This window comes from Bos indicus, chromosome 11 (genome assembly GCF_029378745.1).
Source record: "Bos indicus isolate NIAB-ARS_2022 breed Sahiwal x Tharparkar chromosome 11, NIAB-ARS_B.indTharparkar_mat_pri_1.0, whole genome shotgun sequence".
Taxonomy (NCBI): Eukaryota; Metazoa; Chordata; class Mammalia; order Artiodactyla; family Bovidae; genus Bos; species Bos indicus.
This window is the reverse complement of record NC_091770.1, coordinates 95,398,288-95,419,901: the sequence shown is the minus strand read 5'-3', so window position 1 is coordinate 95,419,901 and position 21,614 is coordinate 95,398,288. Positions and strand designations below refer to the sequence as shown.

Sequence of the window (21,614 nt, the reverse complement as noted above, 5' to 3'; positions counted from 1 at the left end):
TTACATTGGGAACATTGTTCTAAGTCATGAAAAATTTTTCATAAATCTTTTTAATGACAAGATAATATTTCTTTGTAAGTGAATAACTTTACTGTGGTTTATTTAACCATTTTCCTACTGTTGGACATTTCGGTTGTTTCCAGTTTTTTTTTCATTATAAGTAATGCCACAATGAACATAATTTTATATAAATTTTTTGTCTGCATTTTAAGTGAGCCCTTTAGCTTTTTATTTAATATAAGCCAGAACTCTTCCGAATTAAGAGCATGGACTCCAGCTCAAGATTGCTTGAATTCTGTAATCTTGGCTTAGTTATTTAACCTCTCTGTGCCTCAGTACTCTCTTCTATTGTATGGGGACAATGAAAAAGTATTTCTACTTGACAAGGCTGTTGTGAAGATTAAATGAAGTAATAACATGCATTTGGAACAACGCTTGGTAAATGATAAACACTATTGTTTTTGTTGTTCAGTTACTAAGTCGTGTCCGATTCTCTGTGACCCTATGGACTGTAGCATACCAGACTCCCCTGTTCTTGACTATCTCTTGGAGTTTGCTTAAATTCATGTTCATGAGTCAGTGATGCTATCTGACCATCTCCTCCTTTGTCACCCTCTTCTCCTTTTGTCTTCAGTCTTTCCCAGCATCAGGATCTTTTCCAGTGAATTCACTCTTTGCATCAGGTGGCCACAGTATTGGAGCTTCAGCTTCAGATATGAATATTCAGGGTTGATTTCCTTTAGGATTGACTGCTTTGATCTCCTTGCAGCTCAAGGGACTCTTAAGAGTCTTCTCCAGAATTACAGTTCAAAAGCATTGGTTCTTCAGTGCTCAGTCTTTATGGTCCAACTCTCACATGTATACATGACTGCTGGGAAAACCATAGCTTTGGCTATATGGACCTTTGTCAGCAAAGTGTTGTCTCTGCTTTTTAATATGCTGTCTAGGTTTGTCATAGCTTTCCTTCCAAGGAGAACGTGTCTTTCAGTTTCATGGCTGCAGTCACCATTGGCAGTGTTTTTGGAGCCCAAGAAAATAAAATCTTCCGCTTCTGTTTTTCCCCTTCTATTTTGCTATGCAGTGATGGGATCAGGTGCCATGATCTCAGTTTTTTGAGTGTTGAGTTTCAAGCCAGCTTTTCACTCTCCTCTTTCAGCCTCATCAAAGGCTCTTTAGTTCCTCTTCATTTTCTGCCATTAGAGTGGTATCATCTGCATATCTGAGGTTGTTGATATTTCTCTCTGTAGTTTTGATTTCAGCCTGTGATTTCATCCAGCCCAGCATTTCGCATGGTGTCCTCTGCATAGAAGTTAAATGAACAGAGTGACAATGTATAACCTTGTCTTACTCTTTTCCCAATTTTGAACCAGTCCGTTGTTCCATGTCGGGTTCTAACTGTTGCTTCTTGACCGACATAGAGATTTCTCAGGAGACAGGTACGGTGGTCTGGTATTCCCATCTCTTTAAGTGTTTCTACAGTTCGTTGTGATCCACACAGTCAAAGGCTTTCGAGTAGATGTTTTTCTGTGTAGCATAATGTTGAAAGTCTCAGTCTCTTTGTACTTATGGCTGTTCTAACCACTTTATTCAATTAAAGTAGCCTGTGTTTCTTAATGACACAAAGATAAATCATTCCAGATGTTAGCAGGTGTAAGTTACTGCTTCAAGTAAGTAGTTTCCTCCAAGGAGCAGAGCTTATGTATTGCTGGCCAAGGCTATTCTTTACCATCTGGTTGACTATTTGGGTCTTTGGACCCCTTCCTCCAACAGCAGCAGGTAACCCAAATGACCCATCTGCCAGCCCATTTATTTAACCTCTTAGGAAAGAAACTAAAGAAGTTAACCCTCTGTTTATTCAAAATAAATACTCAGATTGTGCACTTGCTCTTTGGTCAGTAGCAAGGTCTTATAGAGAGCATGCTGAGGAAGAAATTTGTATCATTAAAGATCTACCATTACCATTTTAAAAGGACTGCATAGTTCGGATTCTTCCTGACACAAACTTTAACACACACACACACACACACACACACACACACACACACACACACACACACACACACATATATCCCCCCATTACTGATTAAACACCTGGATAAATGAGCATTTTAGAAGAGAGTTGAGAGTTAAATTAATGTTTGCACTCTCTTACCATACTGATAGATTCCCACCAGGCAGAGATTCATGAGTGATGTGGGAGGAACAGGCAATTTAAAGCACAGCTTCAGAGTGAAACAACTTAATAATACTAGTTTGCTCTGGCTTCATGTTCATCTGTCAAGTGTTTTGGGGTCCCAAGGAGACTTTTTGTGGATTCTTCAGGCTATAAGAGAGAAATGTACATCTCAGCTAGAATACCCAATTTTGGAATAGGTTCATTCCAAAATTACAACATTCTGTGTTGTGTCCTATCGGTCTATTCCTAGTTGTCAAACTGTATGTTACAATTTTTGATCTCAGAAAACAATTCATATAAGCCCAAGTGTGGTCTGCAGATAATGAACTTAAGGCTGGGTGTTAGAGAGCAAAGAAAATGAACATTTACTGGGTGTTCCTTATGTACCAGGTACTCTGAACATGTTCAGTGGGAGTGAGGAGGGTTGGTTATAGCATTTAAAATTACCTACATTTAAGTTTGAGTTTGTGATACTTACCCCATTGTTTCTTTCCCTTCCCACTTGTCTTTTTCCCTCTGATGTGTGTGCCAAGCTAAGACTCAGTTCCTGCCCTCAAGGGACTCTGATTTGATCAGGAATGGCGAACACAAAACATGATCTGTGGCTTTTACTCCATAATAATAAAAATAATGATAATGATAGTAATAATGGCTAATATTTGTTACACACTCAATGCTTCATGTGCATTTTTCATTAAGCACTCATGAAACCTATTGAAAAGATACTATTCCTGTCTTACAGACCAGAGTGCTGAGGCCTGGAGAGGTTAAATGACTCACCCCAAAGTACACAGTGGAGAAATATCTGGGACTTCAGAGCTGCTGTTTTAATGAATCTTCTATCCTGTTTCTGGCTCTCTTGACTGTGACAAGTCTCAGATGCTAATGGAAGAGTTTAAGGCAGTATAATGATTTATAACATACAATGGGGCCTTTTGTGTCCAGAATAAAGACTATTTTCTAAGTGTCATTTGGGCTGTTTTGCATATATTAGAATTATTTTGGATGTAAAGTAATTTTCTATGAAATAGGTTCCCAAAGAGATTTCTTCTGTAGTTCAGGATTATTTGCATTGTTTATTATCAAATGGGTTCTTTCCTGAAACAAATGAAGATAAGTTCACAAATCTCCCTTGGTTTCCCTCTTTGTGTCACCTTTCCTTCAGAACATTCTGGTTGTGATATTGGTATTTCACATTCATAACAGTTCCAAGAGCCTTGCTTCTAAAGCTTCAGCAGAATCTGCTAGGTCACTGCAAGATCACATCTCCTGAATGTGGCCTTTTGCTGGGGAGTTCCTTTCTGATAAGGATTCTTTTGAATAGGATGGGGGTGGGATGAGATCCAGAGTTTAGGCTGAGCTCTCATCCCCTTGACCTCTGCCCCTTTTTCAGAGTTTATACTGACTTGGTAGGGACTCCCTATGGAGCCAACAGTTTAGGACTTGTTTACAGTTGATGAAAAGATAGTTGCATTCAAAGGCTGTTTTTGGGTCCTTGGAGAGTCATGGATCTCTGCTATTATCTTTGGTGGGTTCAGGGAATGCTTGAACATCTGGGTCTGGAGATTTGTAATAGATGACTAAGAAGGAATGAGAAGAAACTCTGAAATTAGATAGGTTGCTGAAATTATTTCTGTGGGAGCAGTGTTGCAGTAATATTTTGAGAGCAGAGAAAGATTTCTATAAACCTGTTGTTGTTTTAACCAAAAAAAAAAAAAAAAAAAGTGGAAGATGACTGTTTAAATTCAGTATATGATAACAAAGAGAATGTGTGGGAATTCTTTGTTTTTTGATGTCTCACCGAAGAGAAAATTTTTTGTGTTAGGCAAATGTGTTAGGTAGTGGAGGCAAACCTTGGATTATTAAATCCTCCTTTTTCAGAGTTATACATACAGAGGTTTACAAATTGGTGTTTTCTCTAAAAATCTTGTGGTTCTCTATGTTGAGGAGAGTATAGCAATTGAATCCCAAATTAGTCCTTATAAGTCTTTTCTGGGCAGAGATTAGTTAAGATGACTCTTAGCTTCCATACCTGAAGTTATATTTCTTTGTTTTTTTTGGTCCAATATTTGTTGGAGATGTGAATCTGGAAGAAGAAAAGAAGCATCTTTCTTTAAAAGGTGCTGACAATATGAGCCAAAATTAAGTTTTAATAGGTATACCCTCTGTTGGTAAACATAGGGAAGGATAAACTGCATGAATAATAAGATTCAAAGTGAAAATGTTATATCGTTTTCACCTTAGCATGAAATTCCATGAACTAAATGTAATCTGGCCTAAAGATCTATTTTGTTTGACTAATTGGATGTTTAAATAAAAACATATTAGTTGTCAACATTTAAAACCTGCAAGAATTTTGTGAAAATTTGGATTTCTGGCCTTCTTGATAAATTGGATGGTTCAACTGTAGGCCTAGATTTCTACATGTGATCTATTGGCTTGAATAGAGTAGTGGCTGCCTCTTTAAATGAGCATGTGCTCAGGTTTGTCACAAATCTGCATGACCTCTTTGATACACTTACGTTTCCTTCTAGTCTTCTGTAAGCATTTGAGTTTGCAATTCCTACGTTAAAAAATAATTGTCAGTGCAGACGAAGATGTGGGAAAATAAGAAGTTTATGAGTATAATCTAATATTATCTGTCAACACTAAAAATGTTTGGGTTTATTCTCGCAGATTTAGCAGTTTAAAATTTAAACTTTTTAAATTCAAATTTGCAGATTTAGCAGTTAACACATCTGGGTATTTATCCTATAAGAAATGACAGGTGTACAAAATGTATATTCACAGATATTCTTTTCAGCATTTATAATAGCAAAAAAAAAAAAAAAAGAATAGCTCAGAAATTTAATAGGGGACTTGTTACATGGATTATAGTTATCCATGTAGTGAAATACTGTAGAATTGTTAGGGAGAAGGTAAATTTTAGTGTAGAAGAAGATACACTGAACTGTTAACAGTGATGTCTTTGGGCAAATGGTATCACAGAGTAATATTCACTATTACTGTGTTTTAATTTTTTTTTAAATTTATTTATTGGCTCCACCGTATTTTACAGGATCTTAGTTCCCAGTCCAAGAACCAAACCCTGGCCCTCGGTAGTGAAAGTGTGGAGTCCTAAGCATTGGATCACCAGGGAATTGACCTTAATTTTTTAATTTTTTAAAAATGAGGTTCTTATGTTAAGAAATGAGATACAGATTTTTAAAAAATCTACTGGCTCTCATTTCAGCTGCCAAGTTTCTAAGGCTATTCTGCCAAATTGAGCCACCCAGGCTACAGTTTCGCATTTAGATCACAGATTTTACATTCAGAATTCTCTTATCTTGAAATTGCTCTAAGGAATGAGGATCAGTATCCTCAAGTATCAGGAACTGTCTTGAAACTCAGCAACAGGGTAAAAGCTTAGAGCAGCATTTTCAGGCTTCTGCTTTCAGCCTTGCCTTCATTCACTAATCATGGCATCAGAATTGGCCTACTTTTTATCCTGCTGTCAAAAATGTAGGGAGCCTTAAGTAAGCTTCTCATATGAGTTGTGTTGCCCTGGCGGTTGCAGGGTTATGTTGCTAAAAGTGACCCTAATGGACATGGTGTAGTGGAAAAAATACGAGAGTTTGTATCTTGGCTTTTGCCAGTCCTTGCTAGGTGATCATGGGCAACCTCTGAAGATCAGTTTCTTCATCCATAAAACAGTAATAATCCCTGTTAGGGGTTGTTTTTTTTTTTTAAATAAGTCAGATAATACAAGTGAATTGCCCAGCATTTAGCTGCTCCAGCTGTTCTTGAATGTTTCTTCACTGCTGAAATATATGAAGAATTTCTAACTTTTTAGGCTAATATTTAGTGAGCATTTACTATATGCTTATGGTTTTAAAACTTTGTCTCCTTTTTCTTTCAACTTTGTGAAGTTGTTTTCAACTTTTGTTCTCCCCATTTTATAGATAAGGAAACTGACAGTTTAACACTTTGCCAAGATCACACAGCAGTTAAGTGGCAAAACTGAAGCCAATGTGATTCCAAAGCCAATGTACTTTTTATCATTTTAAAATAGTGGTATGATTTACTTACAGTGAAATATTAAGTGCAAGATTCAAGCAGTTTTCACAAATGTATGTACCCTTGAAATTCATGTTTCATCTGGATGTAGAACACTGCCATCCCTTCAGAAAATTCCTTTAGGCTTTTTTCAGTTGATCATACTCTTTTGCCCCTAAGAAGCAGTAACTTCTGACTTCTGTCATGATAGATGAGTTTGTCTATTCTAACATGTCTTATACATGGAATCATACAACATGTGCTTTTTTGTGTCTAGTGTTTTTCAGCATAATGTTTTAGACTCATCCATATTGTTGCAGGTGTTACTAATTCTTTTTATTGCTGAGTAGTATTCAATTGTCTATATCATAGTCGATCTGTTCATCTGTTGATACCTAGTCTCTTTCTGGGTCTGGGCTACTAGGAATAAAGCAGCTATGAATATTCTTGTACATGGTTTTTGTGGATATATTTTTATTTCTCTTAAACATACCTAGGAATTGTTGGGTCTGATGGTAGCTTTATGTTAAACTTTTTATGAACTTGTCAGTTTTCCAAATTGTGTATGCATTTTGCAATTCCATTAGTATGAGTTCTGATGGTTCCACATCCTTGCATGTGTTTGGTGTTGTAAACTTTTAAATTTTAATTATTCTAGTGAGCAAAAATGATGTGTTTTTAATTTGCATTTCCCTCATGACTATGTTGGTCACTTTTTCACACCCTTATTGGCCATTCGTGTTTCCTTTTTAGAAATGTCTATTCAAAATCTTTTGATAATGTAAGAAATCATGTTCTTTGTCCTGTTATTGAGTTGTGGATATTTTTTATTATGATACAAGTCTTTCATCAAGTATATATGTTGTGAATTTTTCTCCCAATCTGTGGCTTTCTCTTTTACTTTATTAAACATGATTTTTGATTAGTAAAAGTTTTACATTTTTATGAAGTTCTGTTTATTAATTTTTTTCTTTTATAATTAATGCCTTCTGTATCCTCCCTAAGAAATCTTGGCCTAACCTGAGGTTTCTAAGGTATTATTCTGCTTTCTACTAGAAACTTTATGGTTTTAGCTTTATTCAAGTTAGTTTTTTTTTTTTTTGGTATGGTATAAGATAGGAATTAGAGTCTTTTTATATGAATATTTATGTTACAGCACTTTTTGTTGACAAGACTTTCCCATTGAGTTTTTGATATGCTTGCTGAAAAATAATTTGATCTTCTTATGTATGATCTACTTGTAGACTCTTATTTTCTTCAATAATCTATTTATAATACCACAATATTTTGAATACTATAGTTGTATAGTAAATCTTAAAATTCTCCAACTCCATTCTTCCTTTTCAGAGTTATTTTAGCTGTTTTAGCTATTCTAGGGTTTTGTTTTAATTTCCTTATACATTTTAGAATCAGTTCATCAAAAAAAATTTTTTTTAAACAAAGCCTGCTGAGATTTTCGGAGAAGGCAATGGCACCCCACTCCAGTACTCTTGCCTGGAAAATCCCATGGACGGAGGAGCCTGGTGGGCTGCAGTCCATGGGGTCGCTGAGGGTTGGACACGACTGAGCGACTTCACTTTGACTTTTCACTTTCATGCATTGGAGAAGGAAATGACAACCCACTCCAGTGTTCTTGCCTGGAGAATCCCAGGGACAGGGGAGCCTGGTAGGCTGCTGTCTCTGGGGTCACACAGAGTTGGAAACGACTGAAGTGACTTAGCAGCAGCAGCAGCTGAGATTTTGGATTTCATTGATCGTATCAATTTGGAGAGACTTGTCATTTTAGAATTGAATCTTCTAGTCTGTTAATTCAGTATATTTTCCCACTTACTCAGAACTTTATTTTTTCTCAGTGATGTTTTAAAAGATTAGCGTTGAGATCTTGTACCTCTTTCTTTAAACTTACCCTTGAGTATTATTTTTTTTAATGCTGTAGTAAATATTATTTTAAAGTTTTATTTTCCATTTGTGTTGCTAGTGTATAGAAGTGCATTGATTTTTGTATATTGAGATTGTTATCATACAACATTGTTAAATTTGTTTACTACTTCTAATAACTTTAAAAATAAATTCTTTGAGACTTTTTATGTGTGTGACTATGAATAAAGACAGTTTTACTTCTTTTTTGATGTTCATGACTTTTATTTTTCTTATAGCATTGGCTAAGATTTGCAGTCCAATAGTAGATAAAAATGTTGAGAATGACCTTCTTGTCTTGTTTTTGATCTTTGGGGAAAAGAGTTCAGTGTTTCACCATCACGTATGATGTTAGCTATAGTGTTTTGTTTCTTTTTAATTGTGGTGAAACATACAGACAAAATATTTATTATCTTAACATTTTTTTTCTTTTTTATTGAAGGAATATTGCTTTACAGAATTTTGTTGTTTTCTGTCAACCGTTTTTTAAATGTACAGTTTAGCGTCATTTCTGCACTCATGATGGTTAATGTTATGCAACCGTCATCACCACCACCCATACACAGGTCTCTTTTTATCTTGCAAAAATGAACCTGTAACTGTTAACAGTATTTCCCCATTCTCCAGACCCTGGCATCCACTGTTCTACTTTCTGTCTCTGTGAATTGGGCTAATCTAGGTATCTCATAGGAGGAGGCAGTGGCAACCCACTCCAGTACTCTTGCCTGGAAAATCCCATGGGTGGACGAGCCTGGTAGGCTGCAGTCCATGGGGTCGCTAAGAGTCGGACATGACTGAGCGACTTCACTTTCACTTTTTCACTTTCATGCATTGGAGAAGGAAATGGCAACCCACTCCAGTGTTCTTGCCTGGAGAATCCCAGGGATGGCAGAGCCTAGTGGGCTGCCGTCTATGGGGTCGCACAGAGTCGGACACCACTGAAGCGACTTAGCAGCAGCAGGTATCTCATATAAGTGGAGTCATATTGTATTTGTCCTTTTGTGCCTGAGTTCTTTACTTAGCATACTGTTTTTATGGTTGATCCATGTTCTAGCATGTCAAAATTTCCTTCCTTTTTAAGACTGACTGATCTCCATTGTTCGTTATATACCACATTTGTCTATCCATACATCTATTGATGGATCCTTGGGTTACTTGTACCTCCTAGCTATTGTGAATATTATGAATAATGCTTCTATGAATATTGAGTGTACAAGTAGCTCTTCAAGTCTGTATTTTCAGTTCTTTTAGGTATATAGCCTAAAAGATAGTATTATAATTCTATTTTTACTTTTTTGAGGAAGCACCGTATTGGCTTTTTTCCACAGTGGCTCTACCATGTAAAGTGCCACGGGTTCTAATTTTTCTGCATCCTCCTATTTTCTGTGTTTTTTTAATAGTATCACAGATACGTTATGGGTGTGAGTATCTCATTGTGGTTTTGATTTGCATTTGTTGTTTTGTTTTACTAGTTCCACAAGTTCTTTAAATATTGTAGATTATCCCTAATCAAGTATATTATTTGCAGATGTTTTTCTTCCAATTTATGGATTGACTTTTCACTGTTGATTGTGTTCTTTCATATACAGAAGATTTTAAATTTTGATGTACAGTTTACTTATTTTTTCTTTTGTTGTCTGTGTCATAGCCAAGAAATCATTGCCCAGTCCAATGCCAGGAATCTTTGCCCTTTGTTTTCCTCTAAAAGTTTTATACATTTTGGTCTTTGATCTGTTTTGAGTTAGTTTTTGTATAATATGGTAATGTTCATAGTAATTCTTTTGCATGTAAATACTCAATTTTTCCATCACTGCTGAAAAGTTTGTCCTTTCCTCATTGAATGGTCTTGGCAACCTTGTTGAAAGTCATTGAACATATATGTGAGAGCTTATTTCAGGGCTTTCTATTCTGTTTCTTTTGTCTATGTGTCTGTCTTTATTCCACATTGTTTTGAGTACAGTAGCTTTATAGTAAGTTTTGAAATCTGGAAATTACACATTTTTTGAGATGCCCTTTATAAGCTTGAGGAAATTCCTTTGTATTCCTAGTTCTCAAAAGGTTTTTAGCACAAATGCTGTCAAATTTTTCAAATACTGCTTCTGCATCTGTTTAGATACTTAGTCTGTTCATATGGTGAATTATACTGATTGATTTTTGAAAATGGAGCCAGCCTTGCAGTACTGGGATAAACCTCTTATGGTCATGATGTATTCTCATTTTTTTATCTTTATTTAACTCATTGTTTTGAACACGGTCGCTTTTATTTGTGTGAATTTATACTAGTTTTTTGTGTAAGCTTAAACCAACTGGTTTTGGTGTAGGCACTCTTCTTCAGATTTGAAGTCTCCACCTAGTGGTCCCTTCTGCAAGCCCAGTGGTGAGAACCTGGCATAATACATTGGCATTTATTCCCACTTTGTCCGCTAGGTGGCAACAGGTCCTAACTGAAGAGCCAAGAGCAAGGAACGAGACTGAAAAATGGAAAACAATGCTTGTAGAACTCGTAGTTAAATGGAACAGAAAACCAAGATTTTCTTTAAAGTAATACTACTAGTCCTCAAGATCTGAGAGAAGGAATGAACCTTTAGCTCATTCCAAGAAACTACTTGGAGTGGAAACTCTTTAATTAGTATCATGGGAATCCATTTTGCTGCCTGACTTCCATTGCTTCTAAAACTTCAAAATCTTAGCTTATTCAATAACTATACAGTTGCTTTTTTTTTTTTTTTTTTGTAATATTGGGAGACGAAGAGGAATGTGATAGAGCTGACTATTAATGCAAAGGGATCTGAGTTTGGGGAGTCAGAGTAAGAAGGATGTGCTCCTATATGCAAGAGCTGACAATCTACTTCCATGGAGGCTGCAAGAAGAGGTGTTATTAGCTCCCTGCCATCCCTTGGGTCTAAGACGTCTTTCCTAGGGTATGAAAAGACTTTTTTTTGAATGTTACAGTTGAAGGTGTGGGTTTTCCTTATAAAAATGGAACTTGGGAGAACAGAAATTTTCCTGGACAAGGATTTGTTTAAGGTAGTAGTGAAAGAACAAGGTCACTTAAAGGGATTTAAGATTCTAAGAAGCTCATAGGTAGAATTATCAGGCTGTGAAAATTAAAAGGTAATACGTGGAGTGAGTTTCTAATGCTCCCTGAAGTAGTTAAGAAGAGAAGAGATTTGAGACGACAACTAGGCTGAAAGCAATCTGACCTATTGTAGCGTGCTTGATAATGGCCATGATGCCAGCTTTTTTGACCTCAGTGACTTAGTTAGCTTATGAACACAGTTGACTTAGGCATGACCCCATTATCTACCTAACCTTTCTATTCCTGCTTTCCAGTTGAAAATAATTCGTTGACCATGAACTATTACATACAAATAAATTTGGAGGGAAGATGATAAGTGTGCATTAGCGGTTGAGGTATGGTTCACATTTGAAATGGCATATACATGTCAAAGTCTAATTATAGTACTAGAAAATTTTAGAGTAAGGATACAGTTGATGTACTACCTAGCATACACAACATGTGTCAAACTAACTTGAAAATGAGGATGCTCAATGAACTGTAATGAAGATTGAAAAGTTAGAATAACAGTAATTGGAAACTACCACATTCCCTTAACAGTGATAATGGGGTTCAGAGAACTGCAAGATTTCCAAGTGATTTTATGTTTGTGTTTGCAGTAGGACCTTTGAAACATTGTCACCCATTTTGTGGCATCCAGGCTTATTCAGTTCAGTTCAGTTCAGTTGCTCAGTTGTGTCTTACTCTTTGCGAACCCATGAATTGCAGCACACCAGGCCTCCTTGTCCATCATCAATTCCCGGAGTTCACTCAAACTCACGTCCATTGAGTCGGTGATGCCATCCAGCCATCTCATCCTCTGTCGTCCCCTTCTCCTGCCCGCAATCCCTCCCAGTATCAGAGTCTTTTCCAATGAATCAGTTCATCACATGAGATGGCCAAAGTACTGGAGTTTCAGCTTTAGCATCATTCCTTCCAAAGAACACCCAGGACTGATCTCCTTTAAAATGGACTGGTTGGATCTCCTTGCAGTCCAAGGGACTCTCAAGAGTCTTCTCCAACACCACAGTTCAAAAGCATCAATTCTTCAGCGCTCAGCTTTCTTCACAATCCAACTCTCACATCCATACATGACTACTGGTGTTGACTAGACGGACCTTTGTTAGCAAAGTAATGTCTCTGCTTTTGAATATGCTATCTAGGTTGGTCATAACTTTCCTTCCAAGGAGTAAGCGTCTTTTAATTTCATGGCTGCAGTCACCATCTGCAGTGATTTTGCAGCCCCCCAAAATAGTCTGACACTGTTTCCACTGTTTCCCTATCTATTTGCCATGAAGTGATGGGACCAGATGCCATGATCTTCGTTTTCTGAATGTTGAGCTTGAAACCAACTTTTTCACTCTCCTCTTTCACTTTTATCAAGAGGCTTTTTAGTTCCTCTTCACTTTCTGTCATAAGGGTGGTGTCATCTGCATATATGAGGTTATTGATATTTCTCTGGGCAATCTTGATTCCAGCTTGTGCTTCTTCCAGCCCAGTGTTTCTCATGATGTATTCTGCATAGCAGTTAAATAAGCAGAGTGACAATATACAGCCTTGATGTACTCCTTTTCCTATTTGGAACCAGTCTGTTGTTCCATGTCCAGTTCTAACTGTTGCTTCTTGACCTGCATACAGATTTCTCAAGAGGCAGGTCAGGTGGTCTGGTATTCCCATCTCTTTCAGAATTTTCCATAGTTGATTGTGATCCACACAGTCAAAGGCTTTGGCATAGTCAATAAAGCAGAAATAGATGTTTTTCTGTAACTCTCTTGCTTTTTCGGTGATCCAGCGAATGTTGGCAATTTGATCTCTGGTTCGTCTGCCTTTTCTAAAACCAGCTTGAACATCTGGAAGTTCACGGTTCACGTATTACTGAAGCCTGGCTTGGAGAATTTTGAGCGTTACTTTACTAGCATGTGAGATGAGTGTAATTGTGTGGTAGTTTGAGCATTCTTTGGCATTGCCTTTCTTTGGGATTGGAATGAAAACTGACCTTTTCCAGTCCTGTGGCCATTGCTGAGTTTTCCAAATTTGCTGGCATATTGAGTCCAGCATTTTCACAGCATCATCTTTCAGGATTTGAAGTAGCTCAACTGGAATTCCATCATCTCCACTAGCTTTGTTCGTGGTGATGCTTTCTAAGGCCCACTAGACTTCACATTCCAGGATGTCTGGCTCTAGATGAGTGATCACATCATCGTGATTATCTTGGTTGTGAAGCTCTTTTTTGTACAGTTCTTCTGTGTATTCTTGCCATCTCTTCTTAATATCTTCTGCTTCTGTTAGGTCCATACCATTTCTGTCCTTTATCGAGCCCATCTTTGCATGAAATGTTCCTGTGGTATCTCTCATTTTCTTGAAGAGATCTCTAAATTAGTCTTTCTCATTCTGTTGTTTTCCTCTATTTCTTTGCATTGCTCGCTGAAGAAGGCTTTCTTATCTCTTCTTGCTATTCTTTGGAACTCTGCATTCAGCTGCTTATATCTTTCCTTTTTGGTTCTCTTCTTTTCACAGCTATTTGTAAGACCTCCCTAGACAGCCATTTCGCTTTTTTGCATTTCTTTTCCATGGGGATGGTCATGATCCCTGTCTCCTGTACAGTGTCACGAACGTCCGTCCATAGTTCATCAGGCACTTTATCAGATCTAGCCCCTTAAATCTATTTCTCACTTCCACTGTATAATCATAAGGGATTTAATTTAGGTCATACCTGAATGGTCTAGTGGTTTTCCCTACCTTCTTCAGTGTAAGTCTGAATTGGGCAGTAAGGAGTTCATGATCTGAGCCACAGTCAGCTCCTGGTCTTGTTTTTGCTGACTGTATAGAGCTTCTCCATCTCTGGCTGCAAAGAATATAATCACTCTGATTTTGGTGTTGACCATCTGGTGATGTCCATGTGTAGAGTCTTCTCTTGTGTTGTTGGAAGAGGGTGTTTGCTATGACCAGTGCATTTTCTTGGCAAAACTCTATTAGTCTTTGCCCTGCTTCATTCTGTATTCCAAGGCCAATTTGCCTGTTACTCCAGGTGTTTCTTGACTTCCTACTTTTGCATTCCAGTCCCCTATAATGAAAAGGACATCTTTTTTTGGGTGTTAGTTCTAAAAGGTCTTGTAGATCTTCATAGAACCGTTCAACTTCAGCTTCTTCAGCGTTACTGGTTGGGGCATAGACTTGGATTACTGTGATATTGAATGGTTTGCCTTGGAAACAAACAGAGATGATTCTGTTGTTTTTGAGATTGCATCCAAGTACTGCATTTTGGACTCTCTTGTTGACGATGATGGCTACTCCATTTCTTCTAAGGGATTCCTGCCTGCAGTAGTAGATACAATGGTCATCTGAGTTAAATTCACCCATTCCAGTCCATTTTAGTTCTCTTATTCCTAGAATGTGGACATTCCCTCTTGCCATCTCCTGTTTGACTACTTCCAATTTGCCTTGAATGATGAACCTAACATTCCAGGTTCCTATGCAGTATTGCTCTCTACAGCATCGGACCTTGCTTCTATCACCAGTCACATCCACAACTGGGTATTGTTTTTGCTTTGGCTCCATCCCTTCATTCTTTCTGGAGTTATTTCTCCACTGATCTCCAGTAGCATATTGGGCACCTACTGACCTGGGGAGTTCCTCTTCCAGTATCCTATCATTTTGCCTTTTCATACTGTTCATGGGGTTCTCAAGGCAAGAATACTGAAGTGGTTTGCCATTCCCTTCTCCAGTGGACCACATTCTGTCAGACCTCTCCACCATGACCCGCCCGTCTTGGGTGGCCCCACAGTGCATGGCTTAGTTTCACTGAGTTAGACCAGGCTGTGGTCCATGTGATTAGATTGACTAGTTTTCTGTGAGTATGGTTTCAGTGTGTCTGCCCTCTGATGCCCTCTCGCAACACTTACCGTCTTGCTTGGGTTTCTCTTACTTATTAGCAGAGAGGATTATCTGCCAGGCTTATTAGCAGAATGTTAAAGAATCTCTTGTTACGTTTAGTTTGTAAACACCAAATGTTGTTGACAGTCCATTAACAAGTTACTAATAGCCTTTCTTCATAAGTAGAAATAAATGGGATGTCAGTCACTCATAAGATGGATGAAAGTTGTATTAATATACCAAGAGGATTCTTTAAATTCATACCTTGAGAATCGTGGGCCTACAAGATTGAGAAGGAAGAGGAGAAGGTAGAAAACAGCCACAGGCTAGCAAGAAGAGGCCTCAGTGCTATGGCCTTTGGAGCTAGGTGTGAAATATTAAAAAATGTATGTCTTCTATGACTTGAAGCAAAATCTGTGTTTTCACTATGTGTATGCAGATGTTTATAATAGTGACTCTAATACTGTGGATAGAATTACTACTCGTGATCAGTCCTATTGACAGAATTATTTGCTACATGAGTAACAACAACTGATTTTTCTAGGAATTGTTTTTTGTATGTTGGATGGAGTAGACCTTTGTAATTGAGAAGGAAGTTAAATCCTTTATGAAATTATTTTGTGCTGAGATTTTTGTTGATTTTTTTGGTGTCTGCATTATTTAGCATCTCTGTTGTTCAGGAATGTTTCAACATAACTAAGATGCAGTAAAAGCTAAGCTCTAAATATCATTTTCATCAAAATAATCTTAATTGTGAAATTTAGTCTCTGTCTCTATCCCTTTGTTTCTCTGTCTTTTTCTCTGTGTGAGAGGTTTTATTACACAAAAACTTAAAATTAAAATGCTTTAATCCCTGTTTCCTAATAGTCATGATAATTTTGACTCTTAATCTTTCACCAAAAATATGTCACATTCTCTTAAGCTTTATTAGTTAAGTCTGCCCAGTTAGTTTCAACTTCTGACCTTTGTTTTCTCTTTTGAAATACCTTGGGTAAAAAATATCACTGAAAAAACAAGCCTCATAAGCACCATTTGTAAATTAGTGGAAATGATCCTACAAATGCAGGTGAAAGATAGCAGGGTAATTTGAAAAGCTTCAAAAATACAGTGGGACTGGAAGAAAGTTTGCAAGAAGTAGATGTTGATTGGGAGTTGATATGGCTGCTCACACGTTAGTGATGTAGTGCTGTCATGTGAAAAGAATGCTGCCCAGCAGGAATTACTCTCCATTAGTTTTCTTGACATACTTGGTGCCATTTAGATCCTAATTATTAGTGATGTGATTTTTACCTATTGTTCAGTATGCACAAGTTCAATCAAGGTATTGCAGAAAAGAGCTCCTTTAGTGGGGCTTGCTGTATGTCAGATTCTGTACTAAGCACTTTATTCTCACCTTATATAATTTCCATCACAACCTTATGTAGTAGATGGTAGTTCCCAGATGAGAAGCTAAGACTAAAAGGTTAGGACCACACTGCCTTTCATTGCCCTTTTCATCATAAGCAGAGAAAACTTTAGAGCTTAGAGAATATGATCTCATCTTAGGGGGTTGTAAAGAAACTTGGTAGAGTCAGAAAAATAAGAGTTGAACACAAAGAGCTGTATTATGGCGAAGTAACTCACTAACGTGTAAACAATTGTTGGTGTCTGGGAAATATAGACTGGTAACAAGGGAGGATAACTAGGGGTGTTGACTGGAGTAGTTAAATTGCAAGAAAGACACTTTTCTTAAGCTAGTTTAAAATGAGGATATTGGTGGAAAATACAGGGTTTCTCTTGGAGACAAAGGAGGGAGCATTCAATTGGATTTCATGAAGGAGCAAGACCAGGATTCTTTTCAAATGTCTCTGTGGAGGCTTATTTCTGTTTCTCTGGTACTTCTGTTTCACATTTCTCTTCTCCTTCAGACTGCTAACTCTTTGCTTCTGTGTCCATGATGAAAAATGGCTGCCCCTTTTCTGCCCTGACTTGACTTGTCTTTCTAGCACCCGTGCTCAACACAGGCTGACATTTGTGTTCATATCTTAAATACTCAGGAAAGAGGTTAAACCCAACTTTGAGTCCGGGTATCCGTTTACGTGGGACTATGGCCACTGACTATTCAGCAGAAATAGCAGAAATTGTAAGGAAAATATTAATAGAGCAGATGAAATTTCTGATATGATAGCTTCAGTCAGGAAACAGGTAGCATGGAGATTGTAGAAACTTCCCATTAAGTCTGGTATTAATATTTGAGGGACAGTGCAAAGAGAGGGCAAATGCAGGGGCATAGTTTATTAGGAATTTGGTAGCCCTGGGGTGAGAGAGGATGGGGATCTGGGAACTACAGTGAAAACCCAGGCATTAGGTGGTGCTTGAAGTTTGGCAAGTAGAAAAGATACTTTGAAACCACCTTGTTATTGGCTGGGTGTGTAAATATGATGGACTTAATTGCAGTGGACAGGGCTGGTTGTAGCCCTCAGTGTAACTCATTGCATACCACCTGTTTGGTACCTACCTGCTGATAAGATCTGAGGCTGTCCAGGCTCTCTTGCCTTAGCCATGATTGGCTCTGGGGCTGGTTCAGATTGTATATACACATAGATGGTACTAGTGGCTCCCACAGATACAGCTTTGATACAGAGTGAAGTGAGCCAGAAAGAAAAACACCAATACAGTATACTAACGCATATATATGGAATTTAGAAAGATGGTAATGATAACCCTGTATAGGAGACAGCAAAAGAGACACAGATGTATAGAACAGTCTTTTGGACTCTGTGGGAGAGGGAGAGGGTGGGATGATTTGGGAGAATGGCATTGAAACATGTATAATATCATATAAGAAATGAATCGCCAGTCCAGGTTCAATGCAGGATACAGGATGCTTGGGGCTGGTGCACTGGGATGACCCAGAGTGATGGTACGGGGAGGGAGGTGGGAGGGGGTTTCAGGATGGGGAGCACATGTACACCCGTGGCGGATTCATGTTGATGTATTGCAAAACCAATACAATATTGTAAAGTAATTAGCCTCCAATTAAAGTAAATTTAAATTAAAAAGAAAAAGAAAGTGGGAACTGAAGATAAGTCTTTGGTATTCAAGTTTCTGTATTGTTGCCTTTGGAATTTGAAAACCGTTCCAGTAGTCCAGAGTGACTTTCCTCCTCTGTCTTCCTCAGGAAGTTTTTCCTCCCAAGTGTATTTTGGGATTGAGTTATATTTGACCAGTTTGTTATGGCAGTTGGGTCTAATTCCAGGAAAATAGACTTGATTTCAAGCTAACTGTTTGGCTTCATCAAGATTAGGATTTTATCACTTGTGAGATTTGTGAAAACATAGGAAGAGATTCATTTCTGGCATAAGTGAGTAAAAAGGTGAACGAAACTTGTCCCCAGAAAAGCAACTATAAACCTGAATAAAACTATCAACAACAACCACCACCATAGGCTTATAACCAATTGAGAAGTAATCAGCCAACTTACCATAGGTCATGTTTATTGAATATACCTTGCAGAATATACATTGTTTTCAAGTATACATGGAGCTGTTTCTAAGAGTATCCTGGGCCATAAAATAATTCGGATAAAGTGAAGGTTAAAAAGCCCTACCTGATCATCTGAGTAGACACAGGAAAAACATTTGGCAAAATTCAATACTCAATCATGATAAAATCTCCCAACAAACTGGGAGTAGAAGGCAGCTTCCACAGCTTCAGTAGGGGCGTCTATGAAGAGCCTAAAGCTAATAATACTTAATTGGTGAAATACAAACGTCTTTCCCCTAAGATTGGGAATAAGGTAGGTAACAATGTGCTCTTACTACTTCTTTTCATCATTCGCTGGAGGTTCTAGCTAGTGCAGTAAGGTGAGGGTTAAGGAGGAATGCATCTAAATTGGAAAGGATTAAAATTGTTTTTATTCATAGATGACATAATCCTATGTTTAATCCTAAACAATTCACAAAAAAGCCCCAAAACAGAGTTAATTTAGTTTAGCAAGGTTACAGGATACCAGATCAATATACCAAAATCTGTTGTATTTTCATAACTGTCAACAATCTAAAAAATGAAAGTGAGAAAATCATTCCATTCATGATTACATCAAAAGAATAAAATACTTAAGAATAAATTTAACAAAAGAAGTATAAAATATGTACACTAAAAACTAAAATATTTCTGTGGGAAGTTTAAAAGATCTAAATAAATAAGAGAGGCTTCCCGGGTGGCACAGTGGTAAATCCGCTTGCCAATGCAGAAGTTGCAATTTGATCTCTAGGTAAGGAAGATCCCCTGGAGAAGGGAATGGCAACCTTCTCCAGTATTCTTGCCTGGAAAATCCCATGGACAAAGGAGCCAGGCAGGCTACAGTCTATGGGATCGCAAGGAATTGGACATGACTGAGCATGCAAACATAGAGTGTGGCTCTGATGGACTGTCTAGGCTGGTGACACTTAATACACAGAAAAATACCTGCATTCAGACCCAGGTTACTGGTTAATAGCCTCAGCTAGACAACTTGCAAATATGTGCTTCTGATTAACAAGTACATGAGAGTTTGGGGAATGAGGGAATCTTATCTGCTGAAAGTAGGGATAACCCATGGAGTAGTGCCATCAAAGACCAGGATGCATTGGGCGGTACTGCTGTGTGCTGTTTGCAGCACATTTTCCACTGTGTTCTCTCGGAGGCCTCACAGCAGTCCTGTGAAGGTAGGAGAGGTATATTTAGTCTCTGTAGGTACAAGTCTTAAGTATGGCTTAAGATGTGATTCACTTGTCCAAGAACACGTAACCATGGAAGAGTTGGAATTAAAATCAGATTTTCTAACTCCACACTATCCCAAACCATCTATTTCTTTTTTAACTGTACTGTTTGCCTCAACTCTTTAATGTCATCCCTCAGTATCCACAGGGAGTTGATTCCAGGACCCTCCTTGAACACTAGAATCTGAGGATGCTCAAATCCCTTCTAGAAAATGGTGTAGTATGGTTGGTCTTCCATATCTTAGATATGGAGGACCCACTGTACTGGAAAGAGAAGAAAAAGGGGTGTGTGATTTTGACTGCATGTACTTTTCAGTAGATTTAGTTAGTCTGAAGAGTAAGAGGGAAGTTGGGCTATTGTGTAAATTCAGAGGTTCTATACCAAGTATAATCTTGCTGATATCTGGTGGATACTAAAATTATACCTGTGTTGAAACTCTAGTTTGTGGCACAGATGTCTTGAAGGTACCCTGTGCTTACTTCAGGGAGCTTCCTAAGTTATAAATGTTAATTGTCAAAAGGGAACTCATTTGGCATCCATTTATTGAGTGTTTATTCCATGACAGGCCCCTTTCAAGATTTGAGATCACAAGGTCCAGTTAGATCCTATTGAGATACAGCCTCAGTAGGAGAGGAATACAGAAGCAGGCTGGAATGTGCTTTGTCATTTTCATTCTCTGAAGCTGATGTGTCTGCCCTCCCAGGTGACCACTTAAGCTGTGGACCTGGCGCCCTTTTCTACTAACCCTGCAGCTGTGCTTTCTGCAGGTACTCTTTCTTAGTAAAAATAGTCCGTCTTTTCTTCCTTTCCCACTGTGGATTCTTCCATATGCTTTTCAGCCAAACGTAGGTAGATCTTGCATCTAAAAGAAATCTGTGCTTTTTTAAAAAAAGACATTCAAGTAAATTTTATTAATTATTGAAATATTGCATATTTATTGTTAAACACTTCGAAGACATAGGTGAGTTATAAATAATAAACATAAAAATCACCTTTATTCCACAGCTTAAGAGATTTCAACTGTTAACCCTTTTCCTTCTAGCTTTTTACTTCCTATCAACCAGTGCACACTTGCACATATACACACAAGTACGAACACACACACACACATACATACACAAGATGTTAGCATTTTGTTGTGGTAGGCTCTGTGTGAAGTGTTTTATATGTATTCTTATTCCTCAAGTAGCCCTTTGAAGTAAATACTATTACCATATCTCATGTTTACATGCACGAGTGCTAAGTCTCTTCAGTCATGTCTGACGGCTCCTCAGTCCATGGGATTCTCCAGGCAAGAATACTGGAGTGGATTGCCATACCCTCCTCCAGGGGATTGTCCCAACCCAGGGATCGAACCCATGTCTCTTACATCTCCTGTATTGGCAGGCAGGTTCTTTACCACTAGTGACATCTGGGAATCTTGACCCCTGTTTACAGACGACATATATTTAAAGAGGATAAGTGACTTGTTCAGGTTCACATAGTTGATAAGTAATGGAGCTGAAGTTTTCCCTCTCATTTATCCTAAGGACTTTACCACTCCTTTCCAGAAATCTATTTTCATCCGTGACTGTCACTCTAAAATTCTACTCTCCAAGAATGTTGGTAATTTTTCAAAGTTCCTGCCTTCTTCTCCAACCTTGTCTCATGACCTCTTTTGTGTGCATCAGCCACACTTTCTGTTTCTTGAAAGCACTATGCTCCTGAACATATGCCACCTGTTCCCTCTACTCGGAATGGTCACCGTACCCAGGTAATTATATTTATCCTTCAAGTCTTAACTTACACATCATTTCCTTGAGGTCACTTTCT

General features: G+C 37.9%; 1 protein-coding gene and 1 long non-coding RNA gene across 7 annotated transcripts in view; one reads left to right on the top strand and one right to left on the bottom strand.

The window, feature by feature from the left end:
• The window catches only part of NR6A1 (nuclear receptor subfamily 6 group A member 1), a 226,402-nt gene that overhangs the window by 36,808 nt on the left and 167,980 nt on the right, over positions 1–21,614 (top strand). The gene's annotated exons all lie outside the window — the stretch shown is intronic.
• The window catches only part of LOC109566457 (uncharacterized), a 47,025-nt gene continuing 43,929 nt past the window's right edge, over positions 18,519–21,614 (bottom strand). Inside the window, exons 3-4 of one of the 3 annotated variants that reach the window (XR_002181818.2) lie at positions 20,548–20,680; positions 18,519–19,739 (exon numbers count right to left, since the gene is read on the bottom strand). This is a non-coding gene — a long non-coding RNA (uncharacterized lncRNA). The remainder of the gene's footprint in view (positions 19,740–20,547; positions 20,681–21,614) is intronic. The other 2 variants (XR_011569426.1, XR_002181819.2) reach the window with 2 other exon arrangements.